At 53.7% G+C, this 23909-nt stretch overlaps 1 protein-coding gene across 1 annotated transcript in view; it reads right to left on the bottom strand.

The window, feature by feature from the left end:
- Positions 1–13070, bottom strand: part of ACTL8 (actin like 8) — a 63096-nt gene extending 50026 nt beyond the window's left edge. The window contains exon 1 of the mRNA XM_039229052.1: positions 13023–13070. The gene's annotated coding sequence lies outside the window, so the exon portion shown is untranslated. The remainder of the gene's footprint in view (positions 1–13022) is intronic.
- Between the last annotated feature and the right edge of the window lie 10839 nt (positions 13071–23909).

Below are 23909 nucleotides of genomic sequence, written 5' to 3'. Positions count from 1 at the left end.
CCTCAGCTGAACACACCTGTTCTACCCCATTAGTCTCCCTGGCACTGCCCCTCCCCCAGGCCCACGGGTTCAGGAGGAAGATCACTCTGACCTTCTGGGCTGTCGGGAGGTCACCCTGAGGACCACAGACCCCTGCCCAGGGTGAATGTCTGTCTCTCGGTGGAGAAGGTCCCTGGCTTGTGGGAAGCCCAGACTCCTCGCCCTGCCCCATCCCTCCCCAAAGATGCCAGCACCCCGGGTTTGGGGGAGGGCCCCTCCGACAGCAGACTGCTGGTGGACAGACCACATCCCAGAGGTCAGGCTCCTCCCTGACCACCCCCCCCCCGAGGCCACCCAGTCGCCCTGGGGCCAGAGGCTGGGACTGTGGGGGACACGAGTGAGCACTGTCTGAAAACCTACTGCCGCCAGGAATCAACACTAGACATTTTACAGACAGTAACAAGCACTTTGTCAGGGAGGTCCTATGCGTCCCCTTTACAGATGGGGAAACGGAGGCTCAGAGGGGTTAAATGAGGAGCACAAAGGTCGGAAGCAGCAGAGCTGGGATGGGAACCGGGACCCAGGACCACAGTCCGTGTGTTTCCAGCAAGCACGCCTCCCCACCCGGACCTCCCGGTTAAATGCGGGCCGCGCTGGCCCCGTACACTTCACTGGATTGTTCAGGAAGAAGGAAGAGGGCAAGGGGCTTGGAGTATTAGGAAAAGGGATCATGGAGAAACAGGAAACAGGAAGCACCTCCCCAGCCCTGCCCCCACTTGGCCGGAGCTGCAGGGACCAGCTCAGACCCCAGGCAGTGTCTGTTGGCCCCGCGAGCCAATGCCCCCAGCAGCGTGTCAGGGCTCCGGCCTCTGCTTGAGCTCTTCTGGTGACTGGAGCTCACTGTGCCCCAGGCAGTCTGTTCCAACAGGCTGCTGGAGGCCTCGGAGCCAGAAATCCACCTCCCTGTCAACTCTGCCCACGAATAGCAGAAGATTCCCACCCCTCCCCTCGCCCCAGCTGGGATAACATCTTCCCTTCCTGAGTGTGGTTATTATGCACCCTTCCTCCCCTGGCCCAAGTCCTCTCTTTCTGGGCCAAATATTTTCCTGCCTCCAATCCACTCTCCTGAGACGAAAAGAATAATGGCGAAGATAAAGGTAATATCATTGACCAATAGTCAAGGAACCTGTGACCAGCATTATCCTACATCGGGGGTCAGCAAACCATGGCCCATCGGCAAATCCGACTCACTGCCTGCCTTTACACGGCCGACAAGCGAGGGGTGGGTTTTGTACGTTTAAACAGTTGGGGGTAAAATCAGGAAAAGAAGACTATTTAGTGACACATGAAAAGTATATGAAATTTAAATTCCAGGATCTATAAATAAAGTTTTATTGGAACACAGCCACGTCCATCATTTACATACTGTCTATGTCTCTCTCGAGTTACTACAGCAGACTTGATGAGTCTGAAATGTCTCCTCTCTGGTCCCGTACAGAAGAGTTTACCCAAACTATCAGGTCCTTTGCAGAAAAAGTTTGCTGACCTATATTCTATACATTTTACACGTGCCTTCTCAGTTCTTACAGTAACCTGTGAAGAAGTCAGCATTATGGTCTTCATTTTACAGATAAAGAAGCAGGAGCTCAGAGATGTAAAGTAAGTTGCCCAAGACCCACAGCCTCACAGTGATGGAGCCAGGATTCGAACTCAGGCAGTCAGACTCCAGTGTCTGTGCCTTACCCACTCCCCTCTTCTTCCTGGTCACTGCCTGGGACTGATAGTTATCACGCACCCCAGCCCCAGTGCGGTCATCTCCCCCTCCCCCCATCTCTGGGCCCTCCTGGCTTCACTGTGCATGGTGAGAATGACCAGACCACCCTGCTCAGCTCATTGGCCACTCTGACCCCCATATCCTCTTCTAACCCCATTGGCTTGTGTAAGATCTTTCCCAAGCCCACCCTAAGAAGGGCCGATAAGCCAACTGCTCTCTGGACACTCTGGAATTGATCCACAAGCACTCTCCCAACTGGGAACAGTAGCCGATGTGATCAAGTCAATAGCTCTAAACAGAGATCTTGAAAATTCCTGCAAGCCAATAAATCTTGCTCTTGGGCTGCCCACGGGCTTCAAATAAACCCATCCCGCCCATGATCTTGCAAAGGTACAAAGTAGAAGTCCCCGGGTCTGCATCTGGGCAAGGGAATTGTCAAGGCCATCCGCCCCGCTTTTCTCTCTCCAAATACACAAATATATGAGGGGAAGAAGGTAGCATGCTCCGTTGCCATAGAAACCAGGCCAGGCTGTGTCTGCACAGGAAGGATTAAAGACAGACATAAGAGGCAGAAGTAATCCAGAGGGAGAGAGAGGTGCAGGCCTGTGGATTCCTAATCTGTGATTAAAGCTTCTCCAGGAAGTTTCCACCCCATCATTATTTCTGAGTTTAGCTGCACATGATAAACCTCAGGCTCATCAATAAATATAAATCAATATATTTAGAAGGCAGATATCTGATTTTTATTTATATGCATGTTAAATGCAGCTGTATCTCATCCAGCTGGAAGAAACCCAAGGGACCCGGTCCCGGAATTGCCAGTGGGTGATCCCCAGGCCAGTTTTAGCCCATGAAGCTGCTTTTGTTGGCCTACACAATTTTTTCCCCCAAAATGTCTTAAATAAGCTGCTAACATTTAAATTTTGAAATATTTTGGAGCACAATTCAGATCTCTGGTGTTTTTTTTTTTTAATTTTTTAATGTTTATTTCTGAGAGAGAGAGAGAGAGTGCAAGTGGGGGGCGGGGAGTCAGACAGAGAGGGAGACACAGAATCCCAAGCAGGCTCCAGGCTCCGAGCTGTCAGCACAGAGCCCGACGCGGGGCTCGAACTCATGAGCCATGAGATCATGACCTGAGCTGAAGTCGGACGTTTTACTGACTGAGCCAGCCAGAAGCTCCAGGCTTTTCTTAAAATAATCCAAGGATCTAGCCACAGCTGCCCCCACACAGCGACAGCTGGCCAGCCCAAAGCGGAGCCGCCGGACCACCCATTGCCAGCACCCTCTGCTCCCCCACACCTGGCCCACTGCACACTGTGTCTTCTTGCAGGGTGGAGGCCCCCGTAGGCACTTGAATTTGTGACACCCCACCCTGAGTACCATCGCTCCATGTTCCCAGTAGAAACACTGAGGCCTAAAGACAAGAACCATCCTGTCTAAAACACAACAGTGGGGGCACTTGAGTGGCTCAGTCAGTTAAGTGTCCGAATTCAGTTCAGGTCATGATCTCACAGTTCATGAGTTCGAGCCCCGTGTCGGGCTCTGTGCTGACAGCTCAGAGCCTGGAGCCTTTTGGATTCTGTGTCTCCCTCTCTCTCTGACCCTCCCCTGCTCATGCTGTCTCTCTCTATCAGAAATAAATAAAACATTAAAAAAATTTTTTTAAATAAAATGCAACAGTGAATTCATGACAGGGCTCGTGTCCCTGCGTCCAGGCCAGGACTCAGCTCAGACCCGTCTAGAGGGAAAGTCTAGAGGTCAGGTTAGTATCTGTCAGCTACAAACACGTCTAAAGTGAAAATTAGACTTTTCTGCTGACTCCAACTTTACCAGCTTTGTTCCAGCTCTTTGCAGGGGGAAGGGAGGGAGGAGAAAAACGAGAAAGTCACCTCGGACCCGCCCCAACCTGCCCCTGCACTGGCCACCCCTGCCTGCCCACAGCCATGCTCAGGTGTGCCTAAAAATATGGAGGAAGAAAAAGAATTGGGGCCAAAATCCAGGGCAGGTCAGCAGGTGCCTGACCTCACAGCTGATGAGTCTGTAAGCCAGACAAGTAGACAATGTTGGCCGAGCCTGGGATCAAACCCCCTCTTGGCTATTGCTGGCTGTGTGACCTTCACCAAGTCACTTAACCTCTCTGAGCCCCCGTCTCTCCCTCTGCATAGGAGGGGTAAATAGCGGTACTTTGGAGTAGGACTGCTGTCAAGGTTAAATAAGGCCACGACACAGCGCTTAGCGGCGTGTAGGCACACAGTAGGTGCTCCGCCAAAGCCCTCCTCCCACCGGGCTCTTCCCCGGCGGGACGCCATCACCCTCCTGAGTCCGAACTCCTTGGGGTTCAGTTCCATGCTCAGTCTGCGGTTCCAACAACGCTCTGACTCCTACCAGTGACTCCCCGGCGGCTCCCCACCCCCAAACCCCAGGCCTCCATGACTTTGCCTGAGCAGCGAGCCTCTCGTGACCACCCAGCCCTCAAGGCCCAGCAAGACCCCGCGTGGCCGTCACCTCCTCCAGACCCGGGATCCTCCATCCGCTCTGACCTCCACCCCACCATCCACTCGGAGGGCTGTGGCCTTATTCTCGAATGTTCCACCTGGGAGGGGCTCTGAAGGCCAGGACGGCTGGCACATCCCTGAGATCCTTGCTGGGGACGCTGGGCCTTTGTAGCAGCCACGCACCTGGCTGTCCCCTCTTCTTGGGATATAAGCACCCCCAAAACGCCTTTCCAGGGCTGACCGCCCCTCCCAAACTGCACTCCAGGCAGGGCTATTGATCATGAGTCTCTGAACACAAACTGAGACTGGCCACACGGCCAAAGCCGCACCCGTTAGATGTCCTCTCTTCCCCCCGACCCGGAATTCCAGTCCTGTGGAATCATTCCAAGCTGGCTGGGGCCACCTGACCCAGCGAGGTCTCAGGCTGAGCGGTTTCTTCCTGGCGTGTGCAAACTAGTCCTTCAGCTCCGCCTCCGGTGCTGCGAGCGCCTCCTGAGCGCCTCCTGTCCTGTTCGTGCGGCCAGAGCCCCGTCCTACGGTTTGCCCCAAAGACAGCCCCTCCCCGACTGCCTTAACCTCACACCACATACACGTGTGCACCCACCTCCCAGAACCAGACTTGCTGCAGGGACGTTGGCACAGCCAGACACGCTGCAACGCTCAAGCCTCCGGGGAAAGGCCAAGCCGCCAACTGCTTCAGAAACACAACTTAACTCCTCCCTGCATCCGCCGCCGGGATCCAGAGAGCCAGGGGGCCACGCAGGGGTGGGGCGGCGGCTCTTGTTTGGGAAATAAATAAATAAAGACAACAAGGAGATGTAACTGAGCCAGTTACATATAAAGCAGGTATTTCGGCAGACGCCAAAAATAGAAACCGTGCACCTAAGTAGGATAAACATAGCGGGCACAGATCTCCATTCAACATCCAGAGAACAAAGAGCTTCCGAAGCGCCGGGAGGCTAAGGAACCGGGCAGCCCAGCGGACACTGCAGAGCAGCACCCAGAGGCCACCTCACTGAGGTGGGCAAATCCACGCCAGCACAAGTGCAGGGAAGGTGTTAGCTGTGAGGGAAAGACATGCCGAAGTCAGCTGGGCAAGGAAAGGTCAAGAGGAGAGATTTCTTTTTTTTTTTTTTTTAAATGTTTTATTTATTTCTAGGAGAGAGAGACAGTGTGAACAGGGGAGGGTCAGAGAGAGAGGGAGTCACAGACTCTGAAACAGGCTCCAGGCTCCGAGCTGGCAGTCAGCACAGAGCCCGACGTGGGGCTCGAACCCACGAACCGTTAGATCATGACCTAAGCGAAATCCCCACTCAGTTTTCTGGCAGCACATCCTACCAACCTACTTGCAGGCTCTCAAACATACATTGCAGGCCTACCACAGGGCCTTTGCACGCATGGTTCCCTCTGCCTAGAATTTCTTCTGCATGTTGTTCTCATGCTTCCTTCCAGTCTCTGCTTAGCCGGTCCCTGACCATGCTGGCTAGTCTCCCCCTCCCAGCACCCTGCATTCCCCTTCTATTCATTTTCCTCCACAGCTCTCCAACCTGAAGTCATCACTTGTCTGCTTTTGTGATTTGTCTCCCCCAACTGGAATGGAAGCTCAGGAATAGGATGGAAGTCTATACGAGACTGAGTCTCTGATACCTAGAACAATGCTTGGCTATCACAGGGACCCATAAATAAGGCTGAATGAATGAACGTATAAGTGAATGGATTAATGAGGAAGAAGGAGGAAAAGAAGAAGGGGGGGGGAGCACTGCATCTTCAGGAATGCTGACTTTCTGCCATTTGCACGGCAGGAGGCTTAGAAGGCTGGCACCAGAGGCTCTTGGGCTCCGTCACCTCCTGGCTCCCTGCCCTCAGGTCAGCCCCCGCTCTGGGCCTCAGGTAATTGGGGAGCCCATCTGTAATTGGGGAGCCATCACCGTGGTGGGCTGCCAGGGGGTTCAATGCATTCCCACTTACAAGGTGAGGAGGAGGGTGTCTGGTGAGGTCGGTACCCAGGGTCATGATTTTTGCCCGTATTATTGCTCGTCTGTAACACCTGGGGCAGGTGCAGACTCGTGAGAACGTCCTCCCTAACGGCGCACCTGGGCAGAAGGGCTGGGAAGCACCGGGCGAGCACAGGAGCCCCACGACGCAGCCAGGCCCTGCCGCTCACACGCTGCACAATTTCGGGGAACCCGGAACCTCTCTGCCAGGCCGAATAAGAGCACGCACTGCCCCCCAGTTCACGGGGGCTGCCACGAGGCTCCAGGATGGACCAGGGATGTGAACACAGCCCCGGGGACACGGAGAATCAACTCTCCCACTCGTTAATCATGCGTGCATTTGCAGAGCAGCCAGAGTCAAAAAGCCAGGGTTCAAAGGTGTCGCCTCAGACCCCCAGCTCCCTTTGGAGATGTCAGCAGCGTCTCTGAAGCCGCAATTACAAGGGCAGGGAGGGTTCTGCTTCTCACATTTCGGTCACAATATCACCCAAGAGCGGAGGGTTATGCAGGGGAAATTATAGTAATTACTCTGCGGGAGGGCTGGCTGCGTGAACCGCAGCTGATCTAAACCTGGGGTGACGCTACCTCCCTGGGAGCTGGGGAGACAGCAAGCTGGGGAACCTCTGCCTCACCCCAGGGCCCCGGGAAACGATGCCGAAGTCACTTAATGAACTCACAACTGTTGTCAAGCAGGCAGGAAAGCCTAGTGGCTGAGAACATGGGCATCAGGTCCAGACAGCTGGTCTACCACGAGCCAGCCTTCACTGTCCTGGGCAGTGGAGACAAGACATCTACACACACTGTGAAGGCAGCACGGATAAGGGCGTGTGTGCAACTGGCCCCGGGCTCCGAGCACACCCCTCCGCAGAGGTGAAACCTGATCTGGTCGCGGGGAGACAGCCCCGGAGAGGGACTTCCCTGAGCCTCAGTTTCTCCATCTGCCAAATGGGTGTGATCATTGTGCCTGTATCCTGGGGTCCTCGGGAGCGTCTGATGAGTTAATACACACAAGGCGTCCAGCACGGGATCTGGTCTATAGAGCTTGAGCAGAGGCTGTGGCTGAAGGCAAGGAGGGCTTGTCCTGCCTTATGAAGTTCATTATTATTGTTGAAGTCCATTCCTACAAAGTGTGAGCCCCTCTTCCACGCCAGTCCGTCCTAGTCACTGGGACACAGCAGTGACCTAAAGTCCTAAAATCCACGTCCCTGTGGACCAGGACCAGGACAGTAGGAAGCCACCTGCCACTCACTCCACAGAGCCCCAGACTCACTGCCCTTTGCCTACTGCTTTTCACAGGATGGGGGAGCACCCAGTACCCCCAGGTGACCCCTTCTCCCCACCGACTCTGGATCCCAAGGGCACCCCTCCCACCTGCCCTCTGCCTGGAGCCCCCTGGCTGCTGCACAGCTGGCCACTGAGAGGTAGGATCCCCAGTTCCTAAATCTGGGTCTCAGCCGTGATCCCCTGGGGGGACTTGTGACAAAGTACAGATGCCCAGACCCCACCCCAGGTGACTGGTTCTTTGGTCTGGGCAAGGCCAGGGCTTCATTCTGATCCTTGGGAACCCCAGGCAAAGCCCCCTACCCACCACACTCAACCGTGAGCTCGCCAAGGGCAAAGATCTCCTCCCCCGGGGCCTGGCGCACAGTTAGGCACTCAGGGGAATATAAGTGCTTAGCAGAGTAAGTGGAGAAATATTTGAGTGGGTCAAAGCTCCTCTTCCTGACCCCCAAGGCCACCAATGGCCCACTCTGCCTCCACCAAGCAACACGCAGGGTGACTTGCTCAGAACCCGGCCGCCTAGGGCAAGCAGAGAAAGGGGAGGAACCGGCGATCGGGGCGCAGAAACGCCTGCTTCTGAGTCTCGGTGCCTCGTCCTGTTAAGTGGGATCAGTGATGTTATATCCAGTAAGGAGGGGGGAATTCAAGACTCGGGGGACTGTGATCCCCAAAGGCAGAGGCCCCCCCAGACCCCTCTCAGTCCAGTCCCTCCCTGCTGCGAAGGGTCCTCTCCATCCTCCTGAACGGAGGGGCCATCAGCCCCTGCTTGCAGACCCCCAGCAATGGGATCTCGGCACATCCACTGATCCACTGCTAGAAAGTTCTCACCCGGGAAGCCAGCCCTGCCCTCTGACTCCACAGAACGAGGCTGGTCCTTGGGTCATCTGAAGGGGTGTCACAGAAATATCATGCAAGGCTGCTGGGAGGGCGAGATAAAATAAGGCACGCAAGTGCCTGGCATAGAGCCGGCAAACCTTACGGGCTCAAGGCCTTTCACTGCATCAACCAGAGGCCACAGGGGTGGAGGGCAGTGGACAGATCACAGGGCCTTCAAAGCTGGGGTAAAGACAGTGCGTGTGTCCTCAGAATGGCCACTTCTCTCATGGGAGAGGGCTTGGCCAGACAAACCACAAAGACATGACCGTGCCCCCGAACACACCAGAACTCAGCAGCCCTGGGGCTCACAGCTCACCCACCAGCGCCACAAAGGCTCCATTAGGCTGATTTTCCCAGGTGCGTTCTCTCTGACATTTGGTGTCCGCCCAGCTGCCGTTCCCAGGGGCCCAAAGTCCGGTGCATTCCTGGGCTGCGGGCAGGGGTGCCGAGTGTGAGTGGAGAGGCCACAGCGTGTGCAGGAGGCTACGTGGAAAGCCAGAAGGCAGAGGCAGCTGCCGGGACTATTAACACACCAGTTTCTGCGTGACCTCCCCCAGGGTGCCAGGCCGGCACAGCTGCAGGCTACAGCCTCGAGAGAAGTAGAATTTGTACGGAAATACCCAGGTATTAAAACCCAGGATCCCGGTCCACGCAGGGGGTGGCGAATCAAGCGGGGCTGAGACAAGGCAGGGGAGCTGGACTGGACACCTGGGGAGGGGGGTCCGCAGGGGACCCTAGGGAGGCTGAGCCGCTGAAAGACAGAGGAACCTTCAGGAGCGCAGGGTCATCCCCAAGGCCTGCCCCACAGCCTCCCACCAAGGGGAAGGGCCAGCCGGAGGCTCACGCACACGTCAAGGGGCCGGGACTTCTGTGAGCCCCCTGAACCTCTCTTGGCTGCACCCCTGTGGCTGTGTTTCCATCCACTGCCGTCTGGGTCTGGGGCACATCATCAAAAACCATGATGGGAAGCCTGGGGGACTCACGGTCCCATTTAACCTGGTGACAACACTGAGGTTACCATCCCCGCTCAGCAATCAGGAAACTGGGGCTCAGACTGACCATCAGCTGGTGAGGCACAGAGTGCCATCTCAAACCCATCTTCCTTGGGGGGGCCTCCCCACCCTCCACACACTACAGCTTCTCAGCTCCAAGCCTCCCAGCCTCTCATTCTTGGCAGGGGGGCGAGGGGGAGGGACTTTAAGGATCATTTTGCTCTAAGCCTTCTTGTGCCCAAGGCACAGGCCTGAACCCAGAAGTCCCGGGAACCCTCACATGGAGAAGGGCTCCGGCCAATGAGGAACTTGGAAGAGAAAAAGCTGACCAGCCCCTTACACCCCTTCTCCACCCTGAAGAGGGATGTACAGCACCCTCCTCCTTTTGGGAGGAAATCACCAGGCTCTCCTCCCAGGGTGGCCTGAGGGGCCCGGAGAGGGGCTGGGTCCAGGGAGAGGGTCCAGGACAGAGGGAGGCACCAGGGGGCGCTCGGAGCTCCCTGGGGCTCCCAATGCCCGGGACCAGGAGGAGGCGGGGGCGGGGGGGGGGGGGGGGGGGGGGGGGGGGGGGGGGGGGGGGGGGGGGTTTGAGGTGGAAGAACCGTGGGGGAGGGGCATACAATGTGACCATGAGAAAACCAGGGGTAGCATCTGCTCAAGGGGCTCTTCCAAGGACCCCAGCACCCGAGCACGCCTGCCCCACCCCCACACAACACCTCCTGTTTCTACTGCGGGGTCCCTAGAGCGCTGAGCACGGTCTGAAACCACTGGGTGCCTGGGTTTGCTTGCTGATGGTGTCTCCCTGCGCCACCAGAGGCACCCGGAGGGCTGGCTTCTGGCTGCCCGGCATCTCCTGCCCCCGTCACAGCTTCTGGCCTAAGAGGGCGCGGTTCAGCGAGCAAGCGCGGGCTTCGGTACAGTGACAGGAAGGCCCGATACCAGCTGGACCCTCTCTCCACCCAGCCCAAAGCCCCAGGCCTGTTCCATCACATGTAAAACGTTCCCATCCTGGCCCCCAAGAAGGGGGGGAAACAGAGAAGTGGGGAGCACCAGAGAGCACACGCGTGTGCCAGGGGCCATGCCCAGGAGCACCACAGGAGCTGCCCCCACGGAGACCCGCCACCCACTGCCCACCACCCACCTGCAGATATCACAAAACCCAGGCAGGGCTGAAACCATCAAAATTCTCGCTGTCCTAGAGCCTACAGGCACCTTTCCCCGGTGCCCATCCCATCACAGGGCGGGGGAGAGTTCCAGAGACTCGGCCTACTCCAGCCCCAAAATTCCCCCTCCCGACCCCCCGCAGAGGTGCCGGCCCTCAGAGACAGGAGCCTGAAGCAAGGTGCGCACCTCGGGGCCCTTCTCCCGGCCTGACCAGGAAAGAAGAGTGAGGAGACTTGTGGCCTGGACAAGTCAGCCTTCTCATCCCCACTCACAGGGAGGGAAACTGAGTCCACACAGGGTCAAGGTCTTGCCCAGGCCATGCAGCCAGCAGCACAGCCGGAAGCCAGATTGTGCCCTCTGCAGCTGATGGAGTGACCAGGCCATCAGGGAGGACCCAGGGGCTGGGCACGCGCAGGGAGATGGCTTCGCTGATGGGCACAGCCAGGCGGGAGGGCTCAGCGCCTCATGCAAACCCAACCCCGCAGCTCACACAGAGTCTGTGACAGCGACAGCCCGGCCCTGAGAGCCTGCTATTCTGTCCAGGAGCCTGGCTGAGTCCCCAGGGGAGGGAAGCAGGGAAAACAGAAACGTGCATGCATTAAGCACCTGCAGTATGCCAGACACCATACTAGGCCCTCTGCGACTCAGATCTTCCTAAATGCCATAATGACCACCCCCAAATTTCAATACAATGGCCCTCTTCTTCTTCCCTCTACAGAGAAGGACCCATCCCCACCAGCCCAACCCCCTCCGGCCCAGACAGCGATGGGGGTCTGGCTCACTCTGATAAGGACATCTGCAACCTTATTTAAAAGTCACTACTGCACATAATTAGAGGCACTTACCCCCTCAGATCCATCCTTCTCCTCCGATTGCTTTTATAGCCAGTAATAACTCTCGAAAATTCCTCAACAGATGGAAATTTTATTTGACTAATCATGGCTGTCTGACTAGCTGGGGTGCAGGAGCTCAGGGTTCAGTCTGGCAGGGTGCCAGCTGAGGTAATTGTCAGGGGGCTGGGCAAAGAGCCCAGAACCCAAGGCCACCTTGAGGGTCCACTCCGAGCGAAGGCACAGGACGGCGTCAGAGAGCGCCAGGCGCCGGGCAGCAAAGGGCAGCTGTGCCCCAGCTTTTCTGGGTCCAGAGGCGCCTCCGGACAGGGCACCGAGACGCTCTCCCTCCACTCTGGGACTCTAGTCACATGACCGTTAGTGCCAGGAGGTCCTGGGACGTCCAAGCGTAAGGACCTAATAGCGACGGTATGTTGGCTGCCGCCCGCTGGGTACCTACTCCGCGCCGGCCCCGTGCCAAGCCCCTGCGGGCATCGTCCCATCCAGCCCCACCCACCATCCCAGGGAAGCACGAGAACATTCCCATTTCACAGATTCACAGAGAGATGATGGAGCAGTCACATGCACGAGGTCACCAGGCTGAGCTGCCGCCCCCCTCTGGGGCGTTAAGAGATGGTGCCTTTGGCCCCCACTCACCCAAGGCCAAGAGATCCTTCTAGAACCCACATTGAATTTTATCACTGCTATAAAAAAAAACAAACAGATCCAAGGGGTGTCCCGCTTTGGCTCCTGTTGTGATCTTGCGGTTCGTGGGTTCGTGCCCCACGTCAGGCTTTGCGCTTTCAGCATGGAGCCTGCTTCAGACTCTCTGTCGCCGTCTCTCTCTCTCTCTCTCTCTCTCTGCCCCTCTCCCACTTGTTCTCTCTCCCTCCCTCTCTTTGTATCAAAAATAAACAAACATTTAAAATAAAATAAAAAAACAGACCCACAAACTCCCAGCCACCCCACAGCATCTTCTAGGCACAACGAAAGTCCCTTAGCCTGTGTTCACAAAGGAACCCTATTCAGAGCCTTTATCCAAGAGATAAAAACATATTGTCCAGAAAGCCTGGTGCATTTGAGAATATGCGTCACAAATTATTAATAACAGCCCCAAATTGGAAATACCGACGTTCATGGAAGGACAAACAATGATTTATGACACACAGAGTGAGTCACTTTGTGACCAATCAGGAGGGAGAATCCACACAGGAATCTGAATGTGGAAAGTTCCGGATAAAAACTTACTAACAATACTAGAAGACTGGACTAACTAGGGACTGACTAGAAAGAAAGAGAACCCAAGAGAATCATATCAAAGAAGAATCCCTCTTTGGCTGACACAGAACCCCTAAGGAGCACCAATGCCCCCCCCCCAGCCTGGGGTGAATAGAGCCCCCAAGGAAGCTGAGAGAAGCACCCCCCCCAACAAAGCTGAGACAGGACCCCCAAAGAAGTAGGTATACACACACACACACACACACACACATACTAACACACACACACACACACACGCCCTCCAGGGCCGCCACCCAGACTTTGTGCAACAGGGCGTGGCTCTGACCCACCACATGGCAAAAGCTCCGCCTGGTGCCATGCTGGTGGAACTTGCTAGAAATCCACCCTGGGGAACTTACCAGAAATCTTCCCTGGAGGATACCACAGAAGTCACCTCTGGAGAGATACCCCACGTCAAAACTGCCAGAACTGCCTCCAAAGCAGTCTTGGGGGGCTGCGGGCGGCTGTGCACTGCAGGAGCTGGGGTCTGCACCAGCTGCAGGAGCCTGGGGGGCGCCCAGAACCAGGAAGCAGAGCCCTGTGCTGCCGCATGGGCTCCCCAGCGCCCTCTACTGACCAGGCTTAGCTGGCTTGCAGGGAAAAAATTTAAAGGGCCCAGATCCATTTCCACCAGGCCAGCAAGAAGGATGGGCTTGGAGTGGAGAAGGCAATCCTGGAAGCACAGCACACTCCATCCCTTTGACTATTGAGCTTCCGTAGGAACCCTGCTCACCCCATTGATCTCCGGAAGCACCCCACTCTGCATTCCCACCCAAGGAGACACACCTATCATTCTTACACTTTCCATCAAATGAAACTAACAGCCCCAGAAGTCACCACTGACTGTATTTATTACTCCTCAAACTCCGTCACAGTTCCCCAGGACAGTTTGTCACCTAAAGACAGAATTGTAAAGTTAACCTCCCAAAACGCGCATTTAAAATAAACACGGAAAGGGGAGAGAACGGTTAGTCGCTAAGTCTGTCTATGTATTGTAATCATTCAGTTCAGGAACCGGGGGAATGACCCAGGGTGGGTCCATGGGCTGTCTGGACCCCTGCGTGTCAGGCGCCACCTTCTATCACCTGACTTCTATCACCTTCTACCATAAGCCCCAACATTGACTTCTGGGCCAGAGTGGCACAGTGGGTCCCCCCAAATCAGGGTTTATTCAGAAGCAATGCATAGCGATTCCTGACCCGTCTGTGTATTTCCTTTTCCCCAGCACAGTCACTCTGGTAAATGGCCCCAGGTCCCTTTGGGGGAGGTTTGGAGGAATATTTACATTAAGTACTTGCAGAAATGATAAGGCTTCTTCCTCAAGGGGACCTCGCCTCCCAAGGGCTTTTTCTAAACTTGGGAACTGACTGAGGTACAGAAACCGGAGGGGAAGCAGAGACATTCCGTCACGGTGATGCACGTCAGGTTTGGGCTAACCACCCCAGAGCTTTTTACATTATATGTCTATCAAGCAGTACTCTGGTAAGCTGCCATTTATTTCATTTCCAGGGACACTGGGACCCACTCGCCACCACCAAAGATCCCATACCTGTAGGCGACGATGTTCTGATTGCCTGTACATCCCCACTGCCTTGAGGTAGATGTGCCCACCTTATCCTTGGCAGTGATGTGCCGTCCCTCAGTCTCCACTACTCCAGGATGCCCTGACACCCACTGCAATCAGGGAGCCCCTCTCGCTGGAGGCAGCCTCTTAAGTGACACCCAGCCCACAAAAGAGAGAAGCCAGGCAGCATTTCAAGGATGCTCCCCTCACCCGTGGATTTCTCAACGCCTCTGTCTTCTGCTCCTTCTTGTGGAGCAGTGCTGGGCGAGGGGGTACGCATCACACACAAAATCTCCAGTCCAGCATTCCTGTCTTCCCACACCTTTGGATTCCCTCTTCTAAAATTTTTTTTAATGGTTTTATTTATTTCTGTGTGAGAGAGACAGCGTGAGCAGCAGAGAGTTAGAGAGAGAGGGAGATACAGAATCAGAAGCAGGCTCCAGGCTCTGAGCTGTCAGCACAGAGCCCGACATGGGGCTTGAACCCACAAATGCTAGATCATGACCTGAGCCAAAGTCGGACGCTTAACCGACTGAGCCACCCAGGAGCCCCTGGATTCCCTTTGTAATAAAGCTGATGTTGCAGCTTTATTAACTGTAGGCCGCCGTTGGGTCCAGATCTCAGCCAATCAGCCAAGTAAGCTGTTAGAGCTACAGCCAGCAGCACATGCTAATAACCAAATCCGGCCTCTCCAGTGAGTTCATCCATGACAAGGAAACAACCCAGTGTTATATCCTGCCTTCTTTGGTCTAAAACCCTGGGAATCCACTCCCACATGGGTTCCCCAGAATTCTGCTGATATATGTGAGTGCAGCCTTGAGATTCTTTGGGTGTCCCGGTGTGTCCCTGCCACTATGCTGAGAGTTGGCCCTAGTTAGAGTCTAGTGACAACAGTAAGTCATCTTGGTAAGTCTTGAGGAAAATGTGCTTCCTCTCTCCAGATATGTGTCCCCACCAAGGTTATCACAGGGTTTTTGTTGGTTTGCTTGTTTGAGAGAGAGACTGTGTGCACCCAAGCGGGGGGCAGGGGGCAGAGAGAGAGGAGAGAGAGAATCTTAAGCAAGACTTCATGTCCAGCGCGGAGCCCAACACGGGGCTTGATCTCATGACTGCGAGAACATGACCAGAGAAAAAATCAAGAGTTGGATGCTTACTGGGGCGCCTGGGTGGCTCAGTCGGTTAAGCATCCATCTTCGGCTCAGGTCATGATCTTCCAGTTTGTGGGTTCAAGACCTGTGTCAGGCTCTGTGCTGACAGCTCACAGGAGCCTGCTTCGGATTCTGTGTCTCCCTCTCTCTCTGCCCCTCTCCCACTCACGCTCTGTCTTACTCTCAAAAAACAAAATAAAACATTAAGAAAATGTTTAAAGAGTTGGATGCTTACCTGATAGCCACCCAGGCACTCCTATCCCAGGATTTTATCTTATTAAGTTTATTTATTTATTTTGAGAAAGACAGAGAGTATGTGTGTGTGTGCATGAGCAGGGGAAGGGCAGAGAAAGAATGGAGAGAGAATCCCAAGCAGGTACTGAGCTGTCAGCACAGACCCCAACACGGGGCTTGAACTCAAGAACTGCAAGATCATGACCTGAACTGAAATCAAGAATCGGGCACTCAACTGCCTCAGCCACCCTGGCACTGTGTCCCAGGGTTTTTAAACAGGGGGTTAATACCATCCTCAGACACTGGAGGGAAAGCCACCACCACCTATAAGGGAGGCTTGGAGCCACCTGGGGTCTAAGATCATCAGTTTCATCTGGGTCCGACCGATGTCCCCATTCCATGTTTGAGGACCCCTTTCTTCCCCAATCGATGCCCTAATTTTCACATGAGAAATCTGTCAAGATGTGAATTCAATTGTGGTTGTAATTCAGCAATACAGCACAATTATTTTATGTTTGATTTTCAGCAATACCAGCCCTGCAGCTGCGAAAATAAATAAATAAATAAATAATAAAAACTTAAAAAAAACACAAGAGCTCGGTAAAGGCTGTCATGAATGCTCTCCGGTTCTCAGACCGTGATGTGAGCCGAGCCAAAGGACCTGGACTTCTCATCTTCTCTCTGTAAGCTCAAGAGCCCTCAAAAGAATCAATCCCACCACCCCCCGCCCCCACGGTCCTTACAGCCATCACCACTGCCATTAACAGTCAAGTACAGCATCGCTCTGGCTCCCAAGGGATGTGCCTCCGTGGCACTTCACTCAGTCAACCATGGGTGACAGCCTGGTTAATTGCGGGGCCACGCCATGCCTTGGGTTCTTAGCACCCCAGTTACCACTGGCCAGATGCTCGGCACCACGCTCAAGGCCAGAGAAAACCAGTCTGAAAATCTCATCTCTGCAGATCCATTCCCCACCCTCACCCCGTATCACTGCTGACGCCAGTTCTGTACTGGTTTGGGTCTAATCAAGAAAAAGAAACAACGCAGTAATTCCAACAGAGACAGTTCCATATGAAGAATTATTAACTTCTAATAGGGGATTGAATGAGTGGGCGATGGCTAATAAAGAATTATAATTGATGTAAGAATAGCAGCTAAAGGAACAGCCAAACCCACAGAGCTAAGACAGTCCACCCGAGGAAGAGACCCCACCCCGGGTGGAGATGGAGCCCCTAAGAATGCCACCCCCCAGGAGCATCCCCTCAGAAGCCTCAAGGATGATTTCCCCCACTCCACAAAGGTGAAATAAAGTCCCTGAGAAAAAGTCCCCAAGGGCTGAGGCAGAGTGCCCAAGAAAGACCTCCCCCCCAATTCAGGGGCTGAGACAGAGCCCCAAAGAGGAGCTTCACAGGAAGAGATCCCCCCACGTCAGGCTAAGATAGAACCTCCCCAAAAAGACCCCCCCTCCCAGAGCTGAGGAAAAGCCCCCAAGGAAGAGCCCCAACCCACCTAGGACTGATGATATAGAGTCTCAAAGAGAATCCTAAGGCTGATACAGAGGCCCCCACAACAGATCCCCCACTGTGGGTCTGAGATAGCTGCCCCCCAAGGGGGGGAGAAACTCACACCCCAGGCTGAGGTAAGGCCCCTGAGAAAGAGTCCCCTCCCAAAGCTGAAAAATCTCCCAAGGAAAACTGAGGAAATGTCCCCTAAGACACACACACCCTCCAGAGCCACCACCCAGACTTTGTGCAACAGGGCGTGGCTCTGACCCACCACATGGCAAAAGCTCCGCCTGGTGCCATGCTGGTGGAACTTGCTAGAAATCCACCCTGGGGAACTTACCAGAAATTTTCCCTGGAGGATACCACAGAAGTCGCCTCTGGAGAGATACCCCACGTCAAAACTGCCAGAACTGCCTCCAAAGTGGTGCTGGGGGTGCTGCGGGCAGCCGTGCACTGCAGGAGCTGGGGTCTGCAGGAGCTGCAGGAGCCTGGGGGGCGCCCAGAACCAGGAAGCAGAGCCCTGTGCTGCCGCACGGGCTCCCCAGCGCCCTCTACTGACCAGGCTTAGCTGGCTTGCAGGGAAAAAATTTAAAGGGCCCAGATCCATTTCCACCAGGCCAGCAAGAAGGATGGGCTTGCAGCAGAGAAGGCAATCATGTTATGATTAGCAGCATAAAACAGAATATTACTCAGCAATGAAAAAGAAGGAACTACAGATACATGGATTAATCTTAGAGATATTATGCTGAATGAAAGAAGCCAGCCTCAAAGCCAGCACATGCTGTACATTGCCATTTACATGAAATTGGACAACAGGCAAACTGATTTACTAGGACAGAAATTTAAAAACAGGGTGGGGAGGGAGGTGTTTTTCTGGAAAGAGGCACACTGGGACTTTCTGGAGTAATGGGCATAATCTCCATTGTGAGTGGGACGGTGGTCACACAGGTGTAAACATTTGTAAAAACCCTTCAAACTGAATATTTAAGGTCTGTGCATCTCATGGCAGATAAATTACATCTCAGTTTTTAATAATTAGCCCCCATGGGGTGCCTGGCTAGCAGTTAAGCATTCAACTTCAGTTCAGGTCATGATTTCACAGCTCATGCGTTCGAGCCCTGCGTCCAGCTTTCTGTTGTTAGAGCCTGGAGCTTGCTTCGAATTCTCTCTCTGTCTCTCTCTCTCTCTCTCTCTCTCTGCCCCTCCCCCACTCATGTTCTGTCTCTCTCTCGAAAATAAGTAAACATTTAAAAAAATTTTTTAGGGGCGCCTGGGTGGCTTAGTCAGTTAAGCGTCCGACTTTCGCTTAGGTCATGATCTCGCGGTTCCTGGGTTCGAGCCCTGCGTCGGGCTCTGCTGACTGCCAGCTCGGAGCCTGGAGCCTGTTTCAGAGTCTGTGTCTCCCTCTCTCTCTGACCCTCCCCTGCTCACGCTGTCTCTCTCTCTCTAGCTCCTAGAAATAAATAAAAATATTTAAAAAAACTTTGTTTTTAATTAGCTCCCAAATTTTGGTTTCAAATCCATTTATTGTTAGGGGTACCTGGGAGGATCAGTCGGTGAAGCATCTGACTTGGCCTCAGGTCATGATCTCATAGTTTGTGAGTCTGAGCCCCACATGGGGCTCTGTGTTGACAGCTCAGGGCCTGGAGCCTGCTTCAGATTCTGTGTCTCCCTCTCTGCCCCTCCCCCATGCAACTCTGCCTCTCTCCCTCAAAAGTAAATAAACATTTAAAAAAATTTTTTTCAAATCTGCATACTATGTTCCACACAGTAGGTAAACAAATACGTTTCAGTACATAAACACAGGCGTGAATCACACATTCTTTGCTTACTTCACATGAAACAACTTGTCGAGACCCCAAATCACTAAGCTGCAGCTCCCCCCCACCCACCTTACCTGCGGCATCACTTTTGATAGTTATAGTTACCCGCAGTCAGGCGCAGTCCAGAAGCAGATGACTTTCCTTCCGATTCACTGCCGGAAGGTCAGTATAGCCTGGCGCCATGTCCCACGCCTACGCCATTCCCCTCCTTCCCCTCCTCGCACGAGCATTTTGTCATCTCACGTCGCCACAAGAAGGGTGATTAAAAGGGGAAGGGGGAAGAAAAAGGTACGGAGAGGGAGGGTGGGACGCAAACCATAAGAGACTCCTAAATACTGAGAATAAACTGAGGGTGGATGGGGGTGGGGGAGGGGAAAGCGGGTGACGGGCACTGAGGAGGGCACTTGTTGGGAGAAGCACTGGATGTTGTATGGAAGCCAATTTGACAATACATTACATTAAAATAAATGAATGAATGAATAAACGAATAAATAAATAAAAATTTAGAAAAGAAAAAAATAATTAAAAAAGAAGGGTGATTACAACACAATCAACAGTTTTGAGAGGGAGAAACCACATTCACATAACTTTTGTGACAGTATATTGTTATTGCCCTATTTATTATTAGTTTTTGCTCATCTCTTATTGGGCCCGATTTATAAACCTTACCGTACATATGTATGGGATAGTTTGGTACTGTCCACAGTTTCAGGCATCCACTGGGTGCCTTGAGCCTTCCCCCCACTCTGGATAAGGGGGGGACTACTATACTGGCCCACTTTTCCGGGTTCCCATAGCTCCCTGCTCTGCAGTTAGTAGCAGCTTTTATTTTACCGATGTTAGCTTCGGAGAGGCAAAAAATACTCCCAGAGTGGCCAGCGTGTCTGGAATGATCTGTGCCTGACTTGGTCTTCAATACTCTAATATTTGTAACAACCTATGGAGTAGTTACCTCTATCATGCCCATTTTACAGAAGAGGAAAACAAGGCAGTTTGCCTCTGTGTCTACATCCTTAACCATTTTGGAGTCAGATTGTCCTACGTTCAAATCCCAGGCCTTCCACTTGCTGACTGTGGGTCTTGGGCAAGGCAGCACATCCCTCAGAGACTTGCTCCACTCAGTCTCCAAAACAGGGGTGCTAATAAGGTTCCCCTTATTCTCTGAGGTGCAAGTGAGTTTACCCACACAGAATGTTGAGCACAGGGTCTATCCCAGAGCAGGTGCTCACCGCCGTGAGTGAACAATGGATGTCACCAGTTCTAAGAATCAAAACACGTGTTTTCACATTTGAACGTCCCTGAAATCAGCATATGTCATGCAATCAATGACACCTCAGCCCCTCTTCGGACAGTGCGAGTCCTGACACAGGTGTCAGAGCCTGTGCAAGAGCAACCCGGGGCAACACCACTCATACTGCTATCGCTTCCACGTCCAAGGATCAAATAGCTCTCAATAAGAATAAAATAAAAATATGATGAGCCGAGAAAGCATTGTGTCACACTCTCTAGTTGACAGCTGCTTTTCCTTCTTAGAGGCACCTAAATTACCAGTGTGCCTTACAGTTGATGGTTTCTTAGATTTGATCAAATGCACCATGGTATTATCATCCCAGTCTGTCTTGCCTGCCGCAGACAATTGGATTATCGTACCGTATTCTTCCTGCCTCCCTGTGAGGCAGTCAGACAGCCGTGCCTTCGTCAGGTGACCGTAGGGCCTCCCACCAGCATAGAGCTCGGCCGGTAGCTCACTCTGGCAGATCAGCAGCAGGACATGGTCCCGGTTCCAAAATGAAGCCTCAGGAGACATCATGAGTCTCTGCCCAGCCTTGGGAAGCAGACCCTGAGTTGCCACTACTCACACAAGGAGAGCAAGAGACAAGTATGGTCCACGTGCAACCTGAAGTAGAGCCTCATCGCTGGGCAAGAGGAGTAATTTCTAGTAAACCACTGAGATTTGGGGAGTGCTACTTGTTATGCGGCATTGACATACTAGCAATAGCTAACTCATCCATTAAACTACGTGTGCTGTGAGGGCAAGGTCCATAGCTCATTTACCTCCATCTCCAGTTTCCAGATCGACCCCTGGACACAGTAGGGGTAGAGGGCACTCAGAGAGACGCTCAGAGATGGGGGGAAAGGCAGCCTTGGGAGTCACAGAGACCTGGATTCAAATCTTAGCTCTGCCACTTTCTAAGCCTTGGTTTTCCCTCACCTGTGAAGTGGGGCTTCTAGATTATAGGAGCGATGGGAGGTGCAACAAAGGGGGTACAGGGGCTTCACTCGGTGCCCTGCTCTACTGGGCACTCGGGGCACACACCACTCCCCCTTCCTTAGTAGGTGCTTGTGAGCGAATGCATGACCGAGACCCCTGCAACCCGCCTCTGCGCTCCAGGACCCACCAGAAAACTCTCTTCCAGATGTTCTTGGCACATGGCTGGGAAGAGAGAAGGTCTGGCAGGAGCCAGGAGAGGCATTTGCCAAGCTGTTCCAGTGGTTCGCGCCCCCGCCAAGGCCCCTGCTACCAATCCTATTCCAACCTGCTTGGCATCCAGGTGCCCAAATGGTGCCAGGCTCAGGCTTGGCAGGCTTTGTGCTCCCCCAGGATTTTCTGCCCCAGTTATTCCCTGTGATAAAGGCAAGGGTGAGAAACATGAGGGGTGAAAGCGCTGCCCATCTGGTCCACGCAGGGGGCAGGGGTGGGCCAGCTCTCCTGGCAGAAGATCCCAGCCCTAGCGGCCCCCAGGCACAGGACACCTCTGGACCAGCGCACCTCAGGTCACCCACCATAGCCCACGTTCTGGGCCAGAGTGACCAGCAAGGAGGGCTGGATCCCTGCCCCGACTCTGTCACAGCCTGCTTGTGATCTGAGGCAGGTCCCTTACCCTCTGTTACCTCCATCTCTCCGGAGTGTCTCCAGTGAGTGCATCTGGTACGTCTCCTGATTCAGGTCACAGGCTCATGTGAGCCATGGACACCCTCGCAGGAGCCGTGTGTGTAGTAACATCTGCAGCCCAGGTGCTCGGAGCAGAGGACCCCAAAGGAGGCATCTCTTGGGCACTGAGGGCCCCGTGCTTCCAGAATTCTGGGGCTGGAGAGTCAGGGGCTCAACCCCCACCCAGACCCTCTCTGATATCACTGTACCAAAGAAGCCTCACATGACCGGGGAAACAAACCCCAGTGGACCTTCCCCCCAAACCTGTCTTTTTGTGGCCTCAGAGATACCCGGGATCCTGGCCTCCTCCATCCTGGCTCATTAACTATCCCTTTGTTGCCATGGTTTTTCTGTGCCTTCCTCAGATGGCAAGCCCAAAAGCAAGCAGCAAATCACATAAGCGGCCACTCTTGGGCTGAAGGGTCTACAGAGGTGACCTACACACACATACACACACGTGTGCATGCGCCCTTTACACACATGCCCATGTGCATGAATGCACATGTGTACACACATGCATGGACACATACATGTGTGCACACATGCATGAATGCACGTGTGAGTACACGCAACCCACGTTGCGTATTTTAAAATACATGTACACGTGCATGTGTAACATGCATGCACACGTACACATGCACACAGATGTACACACACAGACATATGCACATGCACTGGTCCTGTGCCTCAGCCCTGCACCGCCCCATGCATACCATGGCGGCTCTACCTCCCAGAAGCCCAGCAACCGTCACCGCTGCCATCACATTTTCTGCCCCTCCACCCTCTGACCCTGCTTTTTCTTTTGGACAAAGCCTTCAGTGCCCACCAAAGTCAGCAAGGCTTAGGGGGCACAAACGGTTAAACTGGGAGCCACAGGATCATAAACCTTGTCACACCCTTGCTATGTGACCTGGGGCATTGTCAGTGATATTATTTGTGCTGTCACTGTTTTGTCACATTTCACATGGCCTTCATCACGCATCAGGTACCATGCAGAGTGCTTACCTGAAGTTCATCCTCACAACAAACTTACAAGATCGATATCATTATCTCTGTGTGTTATGTATCCACCGATGGGTACCAGATCATTCCAAAACTCAGCAACTGAAAACGACAAACACTCGTTACCTTATGTAACCTCAGAGGGTCAGGAACCCAGGAGTGCCTAGCCAGATGGCTCTGAGTCTCCCACGAGGCTGCAGCAGGCTGTCAGGCAGGTCTGCCGTCTCATTGTAAGGCCCGACTGGGGCTGGAGAATCCACTTCCGAGTTCATCCACGCGGCCGTTGGGAGGCCTCAGCTCCTCACTGGCTGGACCTCTCCATGGGCTGACATGGCACCTAACTTCCCCCAGAGCTGGTCATCAGACAGAGGGAGAGAGAAGAAGAGGAAGAGAGGACCCAAGACAGGAACTGCAGAATCTATTACAACCTAGTCTTCTTGCCTCACAAATGGACACCATCCCTTCTGCCATATTGTGTTGGTCACAGACTCCAAGCCCGGTACAAGGTGGGTGGAGAGACCAATGAAGGTGTAAACGCCAGGAGGTGGGGATCACGGGAGGCCATCGTGGAAACCGGCTATCACATCCCATTTTACAGATGAAGAAACTGAGACTCAGATGAAGTGACTTGCCTGAGGTCACACAGCTGGTAAGTGATGGAATAGACATTTGGAGGCAAGACTATCCAACTCCAGCATCTCTACCCTTCATTCCATACCTTCTCCTCCTTCTGGCATCAAATGTTTCCCCGAAAGTTAGAGGTGTTAGAAGAAGTCAGCCTGGATTATCTCTAAGGGCTCGTCTATTTAGAAAGTTCAAAGGCTTGGGGCGCCTGGGTGGCTTAGTCAGTTAAGCGTCCGACTTTTGCTTAGGTCATGATCTCGCGGTTCGTGGGTTCGAGCCCCGCGTCGGGCTCTGTGCTGACTGTCAGCTCAGAGCCTGGAGCCTTTTTCAGAGTCTGTGTCTCCCTCTCTCTCTGACCCTCCCCTGCTCACGCTGTCTCTCTCTCTCTCTCTCTCTCTCTCCTAGAAATAAATA

The sequence above is a fragment of the Hyaena hyaena genome, unplaced genomic scaffold (assembly GCF_003009895.1).
Source record: "Hyaena hyaena isolate Hyena2069 unplaced genomic scaffold, ASM300989v1 scaffold_35, whole genome shotgun sequence".
In the NCBI taxonomy this organism is placed as follows: Eukaryota; Metazoa; Chordata; class Mammalia; order Carnivora; family Hyaenidae; genus Hyaena; species Hyaena hyaena.
This window is presented reverse-complemented; position numbering and strand designations above follow the sequence as displayed.